Genomic DNA, 18,936 nt, shown 5'->3' with positions numbered 1-18,936 from the left:
TGCTGCTGTCAGAATGCAATGTCCTAGCAGGCGGATTCTTCCATTCACCTCATTTGTGTAGATAGAGGAATTCTGATTTTTTTTTTTTTTGTTCAGCTGCTAAGAGAAGCAGATTGTCCAGGGAAGCACAATAACATTACAACAAGATGGGAACACTTGGCAATTTGAAATTGCAGGCGGAATTGCTGCGATTCTGCGAGAAAAGTTTTTTCTTGTATTAAGAGAGGTATGGACTCCAGAGACAGATATCATTTTGCCCCTGTACAAATCATTAGTGAGACCTCATCTGGAATATGCAGCTCAGTTTTGGGCATCAGTTCTCAAAAAGGATATCCAGAAACTGGAAAAAGTGCAGAGAAGGGCAACCAAACTGATAAGAGGTATGGAGGAGCTCAGCTATGAGGAAAGATTAGAGGAACTGAATTCATTCTCTCCTGAGAAGAGGCGATTAAGGGAGGATATGATCAACATGTATAAATACATACGTGGTCCATATAGTGAACTTGGTGTTGAGTTGTTCACTTTAAGGTCATCACAGAGGACAAGGGAGCACTCTTTATATCTAGAGGAAAAAAGATTTCATCTCCAAATATGAAAAGGTTTCTTCACATTGAGAGCTGTGAAAATGTGGAATAGACTCCCTCCAGGAGTGGTTCCGACCAGCTCAGTAGATTGCTTTAAAAAAGGCCTGGATTCTTTCCTAAATGTACATGATATAACTGGGTACTGACATTTATAGGTATAGTTGATCCAGGGAAAATCCGATTGCCTCTCAGGAGATCAGGAATAAATTTTATTCCCCTGCTTGTAGCACATTGTATCATGATTTGCTGGGGTTTTTCGCCTTTCTTTGGATCAACTGTGGGTGAAGGATTGTGCATATGGTATTGTATGATTTTTTTATTCTTTTTTGGTTGAACCTGATGGATATGTGTCTTTTTTCAACCTGGTTAACTATGTAACTATTCTGCCTGCAATTCCAAAGTCGGTGTCAATTGGTACAAAACGCACAACAAGCGTTTTGGTGCCACTCATTCTAAATAGCACCCCAAATGCGGTACAATATGGCTGAGATTGTCACACAACAGAATCACACTGAAATTGCAGCAAAACACAACTTTGACAATCGCATGAAGCTTGTTGATCAAAAAGAAGCAGTGGCTTCTTTTGGGCAACAAACACACATATGCAAACCATTGAAGTGAATGGGCTGACCTATATGTGACATGTGGAATCTCGTGAAAATCAGCCCCACAAAATTGTGAATGGAAACATTCCCATTATGCAGTGTGAATGGAGCCTTAAGGACTCAGGAAGATTCAATCAACAATTGAGCTTAGATGCAGCCCCTAACTACAGGTTTCACCTAAGCTTGTATAAGAATATCTGCAGTAAGGTATACTGTATCACAAGCCACAAAGGTAACTAAGCCCTGTGTTTAGCAGCAGTGACTGAAAGCACGTACAAAGCCTATGTTTTGACCTGTCACACATATTAGTATTAGTCACGTCTGTGAATTTTAGTAGGTCACATTTCTAGCATTCTTATGTACAATTAAATGTCTATAAACTGTCAGGGTACACAGAGTATTTTTTTTACACATGCATTTACAAAATATAGTATAAAATGTTAAACTAGAAGTCCTTTCTCCTTCATCTAGGACTTAGGGGTCTCGTGTACCGGGGCCTAGTCATACAATCCCAGTCTGCTCTGATATGTTTGAATGGGCTACCTAACACACCACAATGAACTTATAAATTATGCTGCATTTCTGGCAGCACATCATGCGTGATGGGTAGGTGTGTTGGGGTGTCATTCAGAATGAGAATGACGCAGAATCACATCAATGCACATACGGTAGCATGTGTTACCCCAGGGCACCATTACAAACAGGCCCTAAGGCTACATTCACACCTGAGCGTTTTATTGCGTGTTTTTTTTCCCACGGTTTTGTCATGTTTTTGCGTGAATTGTGCATTTTTATGCAGGATTTTTGGGATTGGCATTTTTTTAGTAGCCAATAGAGAAAACTATTATCTGTTGTATCATTTGTTGCTAGGTATTTCAGTTTTTTTTAGCTTTTCCATTAGCTTTTATTTCTTCTTTTATTATTATTCATTTATTATAATGTTTTTTCAATAGGGTAAGGGATTCAAGTCCATCAAGTTCAACCCAAAAAAATAAAAATACAATCCCATATACACAAACCTACATCCACAATTGATCCAGAGGAAGGCAAAAAAAAACACCAAAGCATGCTCCAACTTGCTACAGCAGGGGGAAAAATGATTTCCTGATCCCTGAGAGGCAATTGGATTTTCCCTGGATCAACTTTACCTATAAATGTTAGTACCCAGTTATATACATATGTACATTTAGGAAAGAACCCAGGACTTATTTAAAGCAATCGAGCCAGAACCACCTCTGGATGAAGTCTATTCCACATTTTCACAGCTCTTACCGTGAAGAAACCTTTCCATATTTGGAGATGAAAATGGAAAATTCCTATCAAAATACCGTGATTTTCCTTTCCTGATGGACTCCATGGCAGCAACGTGTGGGTTAAGTCTTGCCTCCACTACCCTATAGGACATTGCTCCCATAAATCTTTGCTCCCAGCTCCCAGCAGAATTGGAGGTAGGAAGTGTGATTTCCTGGTTTTCTTGGAAAACAGAGGAAACCTTGGGATTTGTTCCTAACATTGGAATTAGGACCACCCTATCTGGAAAGAAGGTGAGAAAAGGTTCCTTTGCACCTAGAGAATGAATTTCGGAGATTCTCTTCGCCGAAGTTATGGCTACCAGGAAATAGGTTTTAAGGGTTAATTCCCTGACTGAGAGAGTTTTGTCGAGTTGAGAGAAGAAATCCAGAACCAATGGAAGGTCCCATTTGGGAAATCTAGGCCTCCTTTGTGGCCTAAGCCTGACTGCTCCTTTGAAAAAATTTTGGACCAAAGGATGATTGGCCCATGCGACTCCAGAAAAAGCTGATACCTGGACACGGAGAGAACTAACTGAAAGAGAGATATCCTATACTGACTGTAATAAGCTTAAAACATTCCGGACTGTCAGGGTATTACAGGAACTGGACCTTGAAGACAAATTCTCTCATAAACCCGATTGGTACTACTTCTTCATGCACTAAGAAGAGTGGGAATGACCTCTTCATGACAGCCTAACGCCTCCAACCGTCCCCTTTCAAAAACCAAGCCTTTAGGCGCAGGTGATCCAGGCAAGGATGTAATCTCGACCCTTGAGACAGAAGGTCTGGTCTGGATGGTAAAGGAATTGGATCCCTGACACTGAGGAGCATCAGAAGCGGAAACCAAGGCCTGTTGGGCCAATAAGGGATTATGGCTATCACTTCTGCTGTCTCTGACCTGAGTCTCCTCAGGAACTGAAGAATGATAGGAGATGGTGGGAAGGCATAGGCCCTGTGGAAACACCATTTCTCCGTCAAGGCGTCCACCCCATAGGCTTGAGGATCCCTGTACCTTGAATAGTACCTCTCCAGTTTTTTGTTGCAGGGGGAGGCAAACAGGTCGACTTCTGGGGAGAGCCCCAACGTCAGGATCCAATTGAACACTTCCTCGTGAAGAGACCACTCGTTGTTGTCTAGAAGTATTCGGGAAAGGAAGTCTGCCTGGACATTCTGAATCCCCGGAACATATGTTGCTGTCAGATCCTTCAGGTTCCTCTGAGCCCAGGTCATGATCGGTTCCACCTCCTGGAGAAGGGATAGACTTCGGGTACCCCCTTGCCTTCTTATGTACGCTACTGCTGTGGTATTGTCTAGCCTGAGTAAGACCGAGGCTCCGGAAATCAGATGCCGAAAGGCTAGCAGAGCTTGAAAGGCTGCTCTTAACTCTAAGATGTTTGACACCGTCCTTCTGGAGGGAAGAACCCAGGTGCCCTGAGCCACTTCCGCCAGACAGTGGGCGCCCCAGCCTCTGTTGCTGGCATCCATCGTTATGGTTACCCATGAGATGGGGAGAATGGAATGGCAGTTGCAGAGACTTTCCCGTTGGAGCCACCACGGAAGGGAATTCCTCATGGATGAGGTGATCTGAATCAGCTGGGTTTTGTTGCCTGACCATTGATGAAGGAAACCCTTCTGAAAGGGCCTCATCCTCCACTGCGCCCACCTCACCATTGGAATTGTCGCTACCATAGTGCCTATAATTTTCAAGCACTGGAGACCCTGGAGATGAGAGACAGAGAGGGCCGGACGGATTCTGTCCCTGACCACTGACATCTTCTCTTCTGGTAATGAGATGGTGCCTCTGACGGTATCGAATAGGGCCCCTAAGAACACCAACGACTGAGATGGGTCTAGCTGACTCTTCTCCAAGTTCAAGATCTACCCGAACTCCTGTAGGGTGGAGATGACCTGCTCTCTGTGTACTAGAAGTTGATCCTTGTCTTGAGCCAACAGCAGAAGGTTGTCTAGGTAGTGATGTAGACGATCCCTTTGGTCCTCAGAAGAGCCACCACTGCCAACAGAACTTTTGAAAATACACGCGGAGAAGTTGATACCCCGAAGGGAAGGCATGTGAATTGAAAATGGAGCTCGCCCACGGAGAAGCGGAGATACTGCTGGTAATTTTCTGCAACTGTAAAATGAAAATAGGTGTCTTTTAGGTCTATGGAGACCATCCAGTCCTCTGCTTGAACAGATTGTTGAATTGTAGATAATGTCTCCATCTTGAACTTTTCTTTTTTGATAAAACTGTTCAAGTGAGTTAGATCTATAACCGGCCTCCAGGCCCCGCTCTTTTTCTGGACCATAAACAGAGGAGAGTAGATTCCCATGCCTCGCTGATTGACTGAAACAGGGATAACGGCGCCTTGAGCCAACAAAGATTCAACGTAGGCTAGAAGAATTAGCCTTTTTTCTTCTGTAGCCGGAAGAGAGGTGGGGACCCATCTGAGTCGGGGAGATTCCTTGAAGGTCCAAACATGTCCTGAGGAGACTGTCTTGATGGTCCAGAAGTCTTGGATCGAGGCCGCCCAGACATGGCAAAAGTGGAACAGACGAGCCCCCACCTGACCTGTCTGAGCGGGCCCAACCTCAAAAGGATTTGGCCGGCTCCCTCTCTCCTTTTGAATCACTTTTTGTAGATTTTTTAAAAGACGATTGTCTTGATTTCCAGGATCTAGAGAATTCACGGCCCGGTCTGTAACTGCGAGCTTCCCTAGCTTGTTCCTGGTACTGTCTCTTTGGAAAAGACCTTCTCTGGCCTTGCAAACGCTGGTCCTGGGGAAGGAACCCCAACTTCCCACCAGTGGCTCAGGTAATAGCCTCATCTAACTTATTGCCGAAAAGGGAGGACCCCTCAAAGGGGATAAGGCACCATACTTGTTTCGAAGCTGGGTCCGCCAGCCAAGGATGGAGCCACAGAGCCCACTTGGCCATAACAGAAGAAAGCATCACCCGAGCCACCAGGCGTATGATGTCGATAGAGGCCTCACCAAGAAAGGCGGAGGCTAGCCTAAGTTCTTGCATAGGTGAGCTCTTTGCCGTATCTTCCGAGATATTCCTGAGCGTCTCGTCTACATTATCCGTCCATACCTCCATTGCTTTGGACAGAGCTAACGCTGGCTTACAGGCCATTCCTGCTGTAAGATACACTCTCTTAAAATCAGCGTCAATCCGCCTGTCCAGAACATCCTTAACCACTTCCCACCCGGCCAATGCATATATACGGCCGGGTGGGAGCCGTCTACTCCTGATAGGACGTTCAGGAACGTCCTTCAGGAGTAGCGGGATCGCGCGCGTGCCCGCGCAGCGGCGCGATCCCGATGTGCTCGTGTCACCCGGACACGGCACATCTCAGATCGGCAGGAGGGCTCTGTGATTGGCCCTCCTGATCACATGACGGCCGTGTCCAATCACGGCCGTCATGTGATGTAAACAAACAGCCGGTTGCTAGGCAATCGGCTCTCCTCTCCTCACACGGAAGTCACCGCTGAGGAGAGGAGAGCAGAACGCTGCAGCCGGCTGATGATCAGTGAGTATGGGCTGCTTTTTACAGCTTTTTACTCACTGATCATCAGTGTAGTGTAAACACACAACACACCACACAGTACAAACACAGTCCCCACATATGTCCCCAAAACACACATGTCCCCAAAACATACATGTCCCCAAATAATAAAAACACATGTCCCTAATAATAAAAACATGTCCCCCACATATGTCCCACTAAAATCACATGTCCCAATGATTATCTGCACACATATGTACGTGATCACCTGCACACATATGTACATGATCATTTGCGTACATATGTCCGTGATCACACAAACCAATTATTATACACTTAACGGAATTTTTTTTACCAAAAACATGTAGCAGAATACATTTTGGCTTAAATTTATGACAAAATTTGATTTTATTGGATTTCTTTTCAAATAGAAAAAAGAAAATATTGTTTTTTTTCCAAATTTCCGCTATTTTTGCGCTTATATCGCAAAAAAAAACGGAGTCGTGAATAAATAACACCAAAATAAAGCTCTATTTGTGCGAACAAAATGATAACAATTTCATTTGGGTACAGTGTAGCATGACCGCGCAATTGTCACTGAAAGCGCTAGAGCGCTGAAAGCTGAAAATTGGGCTGGGAAGGAAGGGGGTGAAAGTGCCCTGTATTGTAGTGGTTAAAAGAAACGGTGAAGTGTCACATGTTTCACCAGCCTCATGACTGCTGCGTCTACCAACGGTGCTGACTCCAAATGCTTCACCTCTTCCTCCTTGAAAGGATAGAGTTTTGAAATCTTAGACAACATGACATTTTTCTTCTCCACCTTGCCCCATTCATCTGTGATGATCTCACCCAGTTCAGAGATAAAAGGAAAATTAACCCGTTCCTTCTTTAATTGTTTAAAGAATTTTCTCTGTTTGGAAGGGGCAGCCACAGGATCTTCCCAATTCAGTGTCTCTCTAACGGCTCTAACCAGAGGAGGAAGTAGAGCGAAATCAAAACCCACACAGGGATCACTTTCATCAGAGTCACTGTCAGATATGGCAGCCGAAGGGTGGCTATGCACAGAGGATTCCCAAGTATCCTCCGACTGAGTCTCCCTCCCTGGAGAACGTGACGGCTCTGCAGGAGGAACATAGGACATAGGATTGGTCATCAATATTTCTGAGAGACTCTTTAACAACCTTTTCCACCAGGGTTTTAAGTTGTTGATCCGCATCAACCCTTTCCTTAGAAGCCTTGGCGTAGCAGAGATCACACAAAGATTTCCCTGCAGGGACATGAGCTCTACACTCCCAGCAGGCACTAGCTGAGTGACTGGATTGAGCCCTCGAGGAATGCGATCGTTCCTCACTACAGTGTCCTGATCTTGAGGAGGAACCGTAATGTTTTGATTTGGAAGAGGAGTGCCGGTGATGTGACTTGGAAGAGTCACTCCCTCTGTGAGAGCTGCGATGCTGTTCTGACCTGGAAGGGCTGAAATAGGAACAAGACAAGAAACCTCAAGAGACAAGACATCAGGAAAAAGATAACAGATACACACCCCTCTAACCACCGGACCCTCAGGTGAAAAGACAACATTAAAAATACCTTTTATGAGAGGGCTGGCCACAGACAGGCGGCAGAGAATATATGTCCTCAGCGATATCCATACATGCTGAAAAGTTGACAAGGGATCAGTGCAAGGGACAGGGAAGGGATAACTACCCTGTCCCAGAATGCCACTTACCAATAGATGCAACATAGAGGCAGGGGGAAGTCACCGCAACAGCCTGCAAGCATTCCCAAAGCTTGCAGACTAATTCCCAGTTTAAATAGCCCGTCCCTGTGATGTTATCGCCGCGCCTGTGCGCATGCACGAAATAGCATCATTTTTCCGATACTGCACATGCGCAAAACCAAGCCTCGATTTCGTACCGTACTCGCGCATGCACAGTACAGCCGAGAAGGCAAACCCGGAAGTAAAACGGCGGCTGGAACACGGAAGAACCAGCCGCCATGCCTGCACAGACAAACAGAAAAAAAAGGACAGATAAGAAGATAACACAAACTGCTGCCATGATGAACAATAAAACCTCTCTCCACTCCCACCACGATCGATCACCAGGCCGAAGATAAGGTAAGATGACACCGGACTTTTCAGGGGGCAAAACAGGTCACCTGCTAATAGCTAGCTATCCGACCAATGCGCAGCCTGCCTGCCAGTGGCCAGGACATGGGCTTCTTCACAGCGCCTCTTCCACTGCCCACTCCATACCCTGCTAATAGCTAGGGCTTAGTGGAGTAATGCAACTTTCCAGACTCAGAGTCGCAGACCGGCCGACCTCGATCGTGGGAATGACAGATCTTCAGGTAGAAAGACCACCTCTGGGTCCTTCGGAGGAGGGCAAAAAAAGAACACGGCCAGAGGCAGGGAGCAAAGATTTATGGGAGTAGTGTAATATAGGGTAGTGGAGGCAGGACTTAACCCACACGTTGCTGCCATGGAGTCTGTCAGGAAATCTTTTTTCCTCTAGACGTAAAGAGTGCTCCCTTGTCCACTGTGATGACCTTAAAGTGAATAACTCAATACCAAGTTCACGATATGGACCACCTATGTATTTATACATGTTGATCATACCCCCCTTAATTTCCTCTTCTCAAGAGGGAATAGATTCAGTTCCTCTAATCTTTCCTCATAGCTGAGCTCCTCCATGCCTTTTTGTTGGTTTGGTCTGCACTTTCTTCAGTTCCCAGATATCCTTTTTGAGAACTGGTGCCCAAAACTGAACTGCATATTCCAGATGAGGTCTTACTAATGATTTTTACAGGGGAAAAATTATATCTCTCTCTCTCTGGAGTCCATACCTCTCTTAATACAAGAAAAGACTGCTCGTTTTGGAAACTGCAGCTTGGTATTGCATGCTATTATTATGATCTTATGATCTACCAAAACCCCCAGATCCTTCTCCACCATTGATTGCCCCAGTTGTACTCCCCCTACTATGTACGATGCATGCATATTCTTAGCCCCCAAGTGCATAACTTTACATTTATCAACATTAAACCTCATTTGCCACTTAGTTACCCAATTCGACAGAGCATTGAGGTCGGCTTGGAAATTGGACGTTATTCCACGGCATAGCTTGCTGTCATCTGCAAAGACTGAAATTATACTTTTAATCCCAGACCGTATATCATTTATAAAAATATTAAAAAGTAAGGCCATCACTTAACTATGGGGTACACCACTAATAACCTTAGACCATTCAGAGTAAAAGTTATTAACTACTACTCTCTAAATTCAGTCTTTTAGCCAGTTTTCTATCCATTTACAAAATGATCTTTCCAAGCCTGTAGACTTTACCTTACACATTAGCCGTGTGCGGGGAACTAAGTCAAACGCTTTTGCAAAATCCAGGTATACCACATCCACAGCCACCCCTCTGTCCAAGGTTTTACTTACCTCCTCGTAAAAAGAACTCAGGTTTGTTTGACAACTTCTGTGTTTCATGAATCCATGCTGTCTTTTGCTTAAAATATTTTTTTCCAACAAGAACTCGTCCATGTGGTCTTTTATTAATTTCTCCAGTATCTTCCCAACTATAGAAGTTAAATTAACAGGTCTGTAGTTACTTGGCAAAGACTTTAATCCCTTTTTAAATATGGGCTCCATATTTGCTCTGTACCAATCCAGTGGTACCATTCCAGTCTTCAACGAGTCCCTAAAAATTAGAAACAATGGCATTGAAATGACAGAACTCAATTATTTTAAGATCCGTGGGTGGATGCCATCTGGTCCAGGTGCTTTTTCGACCTTTAGACCCCTTTCACACCGAGCCGCCCTGGGCATCAGCGGTAAAGTGGTGCTATTTTTAGCACTGCTTTAACGTCATTTTAACCACCTCGCGCCCGCCCTATAGCCGAATGACGGGCGTAGAGCAGGTGCGTTCGTCCGGGTGGTCGTCCCTGGACGTCCTGATGCTTACTTCCGCAATGCGCCGCCGCGGGCGCCCATCGCGGACGTTCTGTGTTCGCCGTGTCCCCCGGGGACAGGCAAACACAGATCGCTGTAAACGGCCAATCACAGCGGCCGTTTACAGCGTGATCGGCGTGTCCAATGGGAGATGATCTCATATGTAAACATATGAGATCATCTCTCAGCGCCGCTCTCCCTCCTCACACAGACAGTGTGAGAGGGGAGAGATGAACGGCTGCAGCGGCCGTTCTGCCTCGAGTTAAAAAAAAAAAAAGTAAAAAAAAAAAGTGCCATCCTCCCCCAGCAGTGCCATCCTCCCCCAGCAGTGCCATCCGCCCCAGTGCCATCCACCCCAGTGCCATCCACCCCAGTGCTACCTGCCCCCAGTGCCATCCACCCCAGTGTTACCTGCCCCCAGTGCCACCTGTTGTCAGTGCCATTTGTCCCCAGTGCCATCTGTCATCAGTGCCACGTATAAGTGCCATCTGTCATCAGTGCCACGTGTCATCAGTGCCACATAGTGCCATCTGCCATCAGTGCCACGTATTAGTGCCATCTGTCATCAGTGCCACGTATTAGTGCCATTTGTCATCAGTGTCACGCGTCATCGGTGCCATGTATTAGTGCCATCTGTCATCGGTGGCACGTATTAGTGCCACGTATTAGTGCCATCTGTCATCAGTGCCACGTATTAGTGCCACGTGTCTTCAGTGCCACGTATTAGTGCCACGTGTCATCAGTGCCACGTATAAGTGCCATGTGTCATCAGTGTCACATATTAGTGCCATCTGTCATCAGTGCCACATATTAGTGCCATCTGTCATCAGTGCCACGTGTCATCAGTGCCACGTATAAGTGTCATCATTGCCACGTATCAGTGCCACCTGTCATCAGTGTCACGTGTCATTGTCCTGGTGCTTCAAAAGTGTAATAAATAGTCAACAAGTTAGATGTGTAATTTATGTTCCTAGAACACATGATGGCGCTACCTGCATGTTGGGCCTCTCTATGTGGCCACACATGTGGTATTGTAATACTCAGGAGGAGTAGCAGAATTTTTTGGGGGGTGTCATTTGTGGTATACACATGCCACGTGAGAGAAATAACCTATTACAATGACAATTTTGTGGAGAAAAAAAAATGAAAAATCTTAATTTTGCAAAGAATTGTGGGAAAAAAATGACAACATCAAAAAGCTCACTATGCCTCTTACTAAATACCTTGGAATGTCTACTTTCCAAAAAGGGGTCATTTGGGGGGTATTTGTACTTTCCTGACTTGTTCACAAGAAGCGAGATAGGCCACCAGTACATCAGATGTGATCAATTTTGTGCGATTCGCACCACAGCTTGTAGACTCTCTAACTTTCACAAAGACCAAATAATATCCACTAATTTGGGTTATTTTTACCAAAGATATGCAGCAGTATAAATTGTGGCCAAAATTTATGAAGAAAAATTTATAATTTGCATAATTCTGTCACAGAAACAAAGAAATATGCGTTTTTTTTCAAAATTTTTGGTCTTTTTTCATTTATAGCGCAAAAAATAAAAACCCCAGAGGTGATCAAATACCACCAAAAGAAAGCTCTATTTGTGGGAAAAAAAGGACAAAAAATTCATTTGGGTACAATGTTGCATGACTGAGTAATTGCCATTCAAATTGTGAGAGCACCGAAAGCTGAAAATTGGTCTGGGCAGTAAGGGTGTTTAAGTGCCCAGTAAGCAAGTGGTTAATGGCACTAGTCGGTCGATAGCGGGGGCGGTTTTAACCCCCTGCTAGCGGCCGAAAGGGGGTTAAAACCGCCCGCAAAACGCCGTCGGAGCTGCGTTTTGCCGGCGGTATCACAGCGCTGCCCCACTGATTTCAATGGGGAGCAGCAGTTGAGGACCGGTGAGTTCACCGCTCCTTCACCACTCCAAAGAAGCTGCTCTCAGGACTTTTTCTGACGCCCTGCCAGAGCCCCACCCGGGGGCTTTCACACTGGAGTGCATGGAGCAGCTGTTTTAGGGCATTTTGCAGGCACTATTTTTAATGCTATATCGCCTGCAAAATGCTCTAGTGTAAATTGGGTCTTATTCTGTCTAAATATTTCTGGACCATATCACTTTTGAGCCATTGTGGATCATTTGGGGCTGTGCCAATACCACCCTCATTATGGACATGAGCTCCCCCATGCTCCTTTGTATACACAGAGCTGAAGAAATTATTTAATACATTTGCCTTCTCTTTGTCCCCAGTCACACACCCTAGATTATTTTGTAAAGGGCCTACATGATCAGACCTGACCTTTTAATACTAAGTAACAATAAATAAATAAATAATTAACCCCTTATCCCTTAAATTTAAATAATAATAATAAATAACTAAACACCCTAAGACAAAATACATTTTTATTTTTTGTTTGAGTGTTTATTGTTAAATTACTATAAGTATTATTATTATTATTAGTAGTAGTAGTTGTAGTAGTAATAATAATAATAACATATTTAATATTTTTTAAGGTTAGAGGTTAATTAATATTTATTAAAGTATTAGTACATACTATTAATTTATTTTACTTATTCGTCATGATTTTTAGTTATTTGTGTATTTATTTTACATTTATTTATTCATATATAATTAATATTTTATTTTTCAAATTCTTCATTTAAGCAGAGAATCACGCAAAAATGCCTGTCAAAACGTGAATACGCACACTAACCAATGGCGTGTGTTCATTTATTCCCATGGAAATAACAACACACCAAAAACGGTAAAATATGCCCGATTTGAGCGACAAAAAAAGCTCCAGAACTTGTTTGAGCTTCAGGCATTTGGTGTCAGATGATGTGGAGTGGAGATGTGAACAGTCTCCGTAGAGAATCATTGATATTTTAGAGCTTCAAACTACAAAATGCTCAGGTACACGCGATCGGACTTTCTGGCAGACTAGGTCCGATGGTCTTCCCGACGGACTTTTGGTGGAGTTTCGACTGACTCTCTGAACTAATGGACTTGGCCACACACGAACTGACTAAGTCCCTTTCGAAAATGCATTAATTTTTAACGTGATGACGTAAGACGGGACTTAAAAAGCAAGTTCAATAGCCAGTAGCCAATAGCTTCCCTTGCATCCGTTGGACCAGCATACAGACGAACGGTTTTACCGATAGGAATTGAGTCCGTCGGATAGATTTGAAACATGTTCTATTTGTAGGTCTGTCTGATTTTTTGATTAAAAAACAATCGGATTAGCCCACACACGATCAGATTGTCCGACGGACTGATTCCATCTGACCTAGTCTGCTGGAAAGTCCGGTCGTCTGTACGCGGCATTATAGAAAGTGGCTCCATGTCAATATCAACCATTGATGTCCCATTTCCAATCATCTTCCTTTTCTGCTCCCCATATTATTGTGTATACTTAGTAATGTTATCAAAGATTTTGGATACAGTGTATTCTAGGATATTGCATTGTGCCCCATACAAAATTTGTTCTGACAAAGAAGACAGAAGTTGTTACAATGTAACTTGATTTTATGGTCTGGTTTGGTTAAAGGCAGGTGTGTATTTTGTCTGAGCCCCATCTGCATCAGGTTGCAATCACCAGCTTTTCTCATTTCCCCAAACATGTGTATAGGTGTCTGCTGACCTCTGCTGTCTGAATTTGTAAATGCCTGTACACATAGTTTTGATGCACTTCCACAGTTGCCAACATTTAAAAAAAGTTTGTAGGGACATCTTTTTTTCGGTGTATCCATAAAGCTGCTGTAGGCATGCATTTGCAAATGCATGCTAACTAAACCCTGTTTTTAACGCAGACTGTTTGACAGGTTAATTTGGTTGGTTGGTAGACTGGTTGGTGAGATGAGCTATGGAATGTTCTGCTTTTGTCTCTCATGTGTTTGCCCTTCCATGTGCTCCTTGCTGTGAAGGCCAGTTATAGGTGGGGGCAGAGGCCATTTGTTTGTTATGAATGGACATAGCACTGCCTCCAATGCTCCCCCCTCCCCAGCACAACACTGCCTGAAAATGTCCCCACCTTCCCTCATTACAACTCTGTGGCCAAACACCTCCTCCCCATTGTCTGTGCAGTTACAATACCTTCCCCCCATCATCTTCCCCATTCTCCTATTCTGGCAGGAGTACATGCTGAGGCAGACCTGGAGTTTTTATTTTTTTAAAGCCTGTGGCGTGCAAAACACACCCAAAAACTTCCACCTGGTGCTAAAAAAAGTGCACACACATCAAGGGTGTATCACAAAAACATGCAACGGGTGTACCACTGTCCTCCACGAGGAAGGACCTTACCCTGATCCCCCAGGGCGTTAGGCTCCAGACGGGGACTGAGGTACCATACATGGCCCATCTGGCCGAAACCAGACGACCGCCATTCTCTGGAAGGTCTGCCGAAACAGACCCACCCAAGTCCTCGGTTGGGGTTCCCCGAAGGGAGACCCCCAGAGAGAGAGGGCGAACCAAGCCAGAAGGCCTGTGTCCACCCCCCCACAAGACTTTCAGGGTTGGCTCGAGGACCGACACCCTACTCATCACACATGCACAGTGACAAACAAAAACGTGACACAACACACACAAAAAATAAATAAAGTGGGGAAGGGACAGTGGAGAGGAGAGTGAAGAAAGTGGCCATTGTGTAACACAATGACCAAGCCCTCCGGCCAGGAATCAAAAATTCCCCTGGTCCCAGCCAAAAAGCCCGGCCCTAGAGGCAGATGTGAAAAGACATGTGGTATGGTGAAGTGACCTTGGTACCAACCATCAAAGTGATTTCTCACAGTGAAAGTAAGGCACCCCTGAACTGCCACTTAAGGGGCACATCACCGCAGGCTTTTCAAAAGCATCTCCGACCCCCAGCCCAGACCACAGCAGCCCCCACCCCAGGCAGAAAGGCATGGAGATCCAGGAGCTTAGTGAGAGCCCTTTGCCAACAGGCCCCACCCTTGCTCCCATCACTCCTACCTAATTACATTCGGGAAGTACTGGGCATTCCCCCCGGTGGGAGAAAGGGGAACCAGCTTTCCCTCCCGAAAAACTGACCGGAGCTAGAGCTGCCCCAATCCAGGCCAGAAGGCCAGGGACCCCTCCCTTTGGCGCCGACCAGTAGTTCTCCCTCCCCATCAGAAGGCTTCCTTTTCGGCTACCTTCATGCCAGCAGGTTTTGCATAGCAACCGCCACCCCTGCTCCACCTCGCCGTAGAGCAGGGATGAAAGCAAGCGCCACCTCCTGGCAACTGATAAGAACAGATACTACACTTGATCTTAGCAAAAAGGCCGAGAAGCGATCCTGGAGTGTTTCAGCTGCCCACATGTGTACAGGCAATGCTTCTTCAGAAGCCGATGCCTGCTTAGTAGAAATGTCTCACCCACTCCCCCTTCTGAACTATTGCAGAGCAGAGGTACTGCAAGCCTCTATCAATAGACTATCAGGTTGAGTGGCTGTGTGCTCGGCTGGGATCGGATAACAATTAAAACAGTGAGCCTGTATTTTCAACGGCCGGGACAAAGATGAGGCGGTACATTGAGCTAATCTTTGGTACTGTTTTGATTGGGGGTAGCGGCTAAGGGCAGAAGAAAGCCCCCCCAAAAAAACATACCTGCCTGTTTGTAGTCTTCTACTGAATATACCTTGAGCTGCATATGCACAGCTCAGTATACATTCCTGGCATGGTGTTTGGATGTGAGACTCCTGTGTGCATATGTAGTAGTCATCATATTCCCGCCGGTCAATCAGGAGGCCAAAATCTTGGCCTCCTGATAAAGCCCAGGGAGAAGCCACCAATTAGACTAATGAGCTCATTACTGTAAAGCTGGATACACACTATACAATTTTCTTTAGATTTTTTTTTCCTTTAGATTTACCAAAACCATATAATTTGAGGTCAAACCTAAGCACTTTCAATTTGTATGCGATCAGGTAGGCCCTTGCACTACATAGACTAAGCAAAACTATAAACGCAACACTTTTATGTTTGCCCCTATTTATCATGAGCTGAACTCAAAGATCTATGACTTTTTCTATGTACACTAAAGGCCTATTTCTCTCAAATATTGTTCACAAATCTGTCTAAATCTGTGTTAGTGAGCACTTCTCCTTTACCGAGATAATCCATCCACCTCACAGGTGTGGTATAGCAAGATGCTGATTAGACAGCATGATTGTTGCACAGGTGTGCCTTAGGATGGCCACAATAAAAGGCCACTCTAAAATGTGCAGTTTTACTGTATTGGGGGGGGGGGGGCGAAAACCAGTCAGTATCTGATGTGAGCATTATTTGCCTCACGCATTGCAGCACATCTCCTTCGCATAGAATTGATCAGGTTGTTGATTGTGGCCTGTGGATTGTTGGTCCATTCCTCTTCAATGGCTGTGCAAAGTCGACGGATATTGGCAGGAACTGGAACATGCTGTCATATATGCTGATCCAGAGCATCCCAAACATGCTCAATGGGTGACATGTCCGGTGAGTATGCTGGCCATGCAAGAACTGGGATGTTTTCAGCTTCCAGGAATTGTGTGCAGATCCTTGTCACGGTATCTCTATGCATTCAAAATGCCATAAATAAAATGCACCCGAGTTCGTTGTCCATAGCATACGCCTGCCCAATCCATAACTCCACCACGGGCCACTCGATCCACAATGTTGACATCAGCAAACCGCTCACCCACACAACGCCATACAAGCTGTCTGCCATCTGCCCTATACAGTGAAAACCGGAATTCATCCATGAAGAGAACACCTCACCACAGTGCCAGAAACCATCGAATGTGACCATTTGCTCACTCAAGTCGGTTACGACAACGAACTGCAGTCAGGTCGAGACCCCGATGAGGACGACGAGCATGCAGATGAGCTTCCCTGAGATGGTTTCTGACAGTTTGTGTAGAAATACTTTGGTTATGCAAACAGATTGTTGCAGCAGCTGTCTGGGTGGCTGGTCTCAGACAATCTTGGAGGTGAAGATGCTGGACTTGGGCTGGTGTGGTTACACGTGGTTTGTGGTTGTGAGGCCGGTTGGATGTACTGCCAAATTCTCTGAAATGCCTTTGGAGACGGCTTATGGTAGAAAAATGGACATTCAATTCAAGGGCTCTGGTGGACATTCCTTCAGTCAGCATACCAATTGGACACTCCCTCAAAACTTGCGACACCTGTGGCATTATGCTGTGTGATAAAACTGCACATTTTACTGTAGCGTGACCTTTTATTGTGGCCAGCCTAATGGCCCATACACACGATCCGAATATCGTACGAAAACGGTCGTCCGAGGAAGGATCATACGATTTTCGGATCGTGTGTACACTACTTTTGACAGCCGAACAAAACCATTCAAATTTTCCTCGTACGGTTCCAGATCGTACGAATTTCGTTTAGTCTGTTTTTTTTTTGTTGTCCGAAAATACAATACAAATACATTACAACACATGACATCACTTCCGTTTTTTTTTTTCTATCATACGAGAATTTTCGTGACTTTATTTAGCTATTCAATTTCTACTTGCGATTATTAACCGAAAATGGTCGTAAGATCGGTCGTACGATATTCGGATCGTGTGTACAGGGAATTAGCTACACCTGTGCAATAATCATACTGTCTAATCAGCATCTTGATATGCCACATCTGTGAAGTGGATGGATTATCTTGGCAAAGGAGAAGTGCTCACTAATGCCGCGTACACACGATCGAATTGTCCGGTGGAATTGGTCCGGCAAACAATCCGGCAAAAAATCCGCTGGACTTTCTAACGAACGGACTTGGTCACACACAGACACTCCGAAAGTCCGGCGATTTCTAACGCGATGACATACAGCACGTACGACGGGACTAGAAAAAGGAAGTTCAATAGCCAGTAGCCAATAGCTTCCTTCTCGTACTTGTTTCAGACAAATTTTGAGTCAAAACTACTTTCTAAGTCCGCCGGACTTTACGATGCAAAAGTCCACTGGAGCCCACACACGATCGAATTGTCCGGCATACTGTGGTCCGGCACACTAACTCCGCTGAACAATTCGATCGTGTGTATGCGGCATAACACAGATTTAGACAGATTTGTGAACAATATTTGAGAGAAACAGGTCTTTTGTATACATAGGAAAAGTCATAGATCTTTGAGTTCAGCTCATTATAAATAGGGGCAAACATAAAAGTGTTGCGTCTATAATGTTGCTCAGTGTAGTTGAAGGTAGATCTAAAGGAAATTGAACAACAAAAGTTGTATAGTGTGTATTCAGGTTAACAGAGGTTCGTATTCTGTGGACTTTTGTTCTGGTCTAAAATAAGAAATAAACCTGCCCTTGGAATACTGGGATAGAGACATCTTGGTTCAAAGATGCAACCAAATCATCTTGTCTGAATGGCGTTTTCCTACACTGTGAGTATGTCTCCCTGCAAAGTTGCAAAGGTGGAGAGCATCAATCCCAATACTTGTATGCATCTCTTTAGGACAGACTGCCTTTGGGATTGCATTTTCCAAACCTGGCTCTGCAACTGTGTTAAACATTAGGATGACCTTGGCCTGAAAAGGAATCCAGGAGAAGGTCAAAGTACTGCAAATGTGATGTGATGGATTTTGAGATGACTTGGAGTCCAGGGTCAAATAGTCCTGCTACCATAGCAGCAGATTGTCTACTTGTACTGCTATAACTGAAATACCTTTTATACAAAGAAGACTAAGGCCGCGTACACACGGGCGGACTGTTCGCCCAACCTTGTCCGCTGAACAGTGTTTGGGCGGACAGTCCGCTCGTGTGTGGGCTTTCAGCGGACAGTTTCAGCGGACAGTTTGACGGACAAAGTCTTTTGGAAATTCCGAAAAACTGTCCGCTGAAACTGTGTTTGAGCGAACAGTCCGCCCGTGTGTAGGCTACTTTCGAAATGAGCAAACTGTTCCCGCTCGGATGAAGGTCTGCTCATTTCGATCGCGTGTGAAGGTAGGCGGGGCCCGCGAAGGAGACGTCGCGGGCACCGCCGCCTGGAATGGACTTAAAGGGGA

General features: G+C 45.0%; 1 pseudogene; it reads right to left on the bottom strand.

The window, feature by feature from the left end:
• Positions 1-15,094: 15,094 nt before the first annotated feature.
• On the bottom strand, positions 15,095-15,227 carry LOC143956118 (U2 spliceosomal RNA; annotated as a pseudogene).
• Positions 15,228-18,936: the final 3,709 nt, after the last annotated feature.

The sequence above is a fragment of the Lithobates pipiens genome, unplaced genomic scaffold (assembly GCF_037356315.1).
Source record: "Lithobates pipiens isolate NorthernLeopardFrog02 unplaced genomic scaffold, aLitPip1_a1.2 Scaffold_10, whole genome shotgun sequence".
In the NCBI taxonomy this organism is placed as follows: Eukaryota; Metazoa; Chordata; class Amphibia; order Anura; family Ranidae; genus Lithobates; species Lithobates pipiens.
The sequence above is the reverse complement of the archived record's forward strand: the minus strand, read 5'-3'. Positions and strand labels throughout refer to the sequence as shown.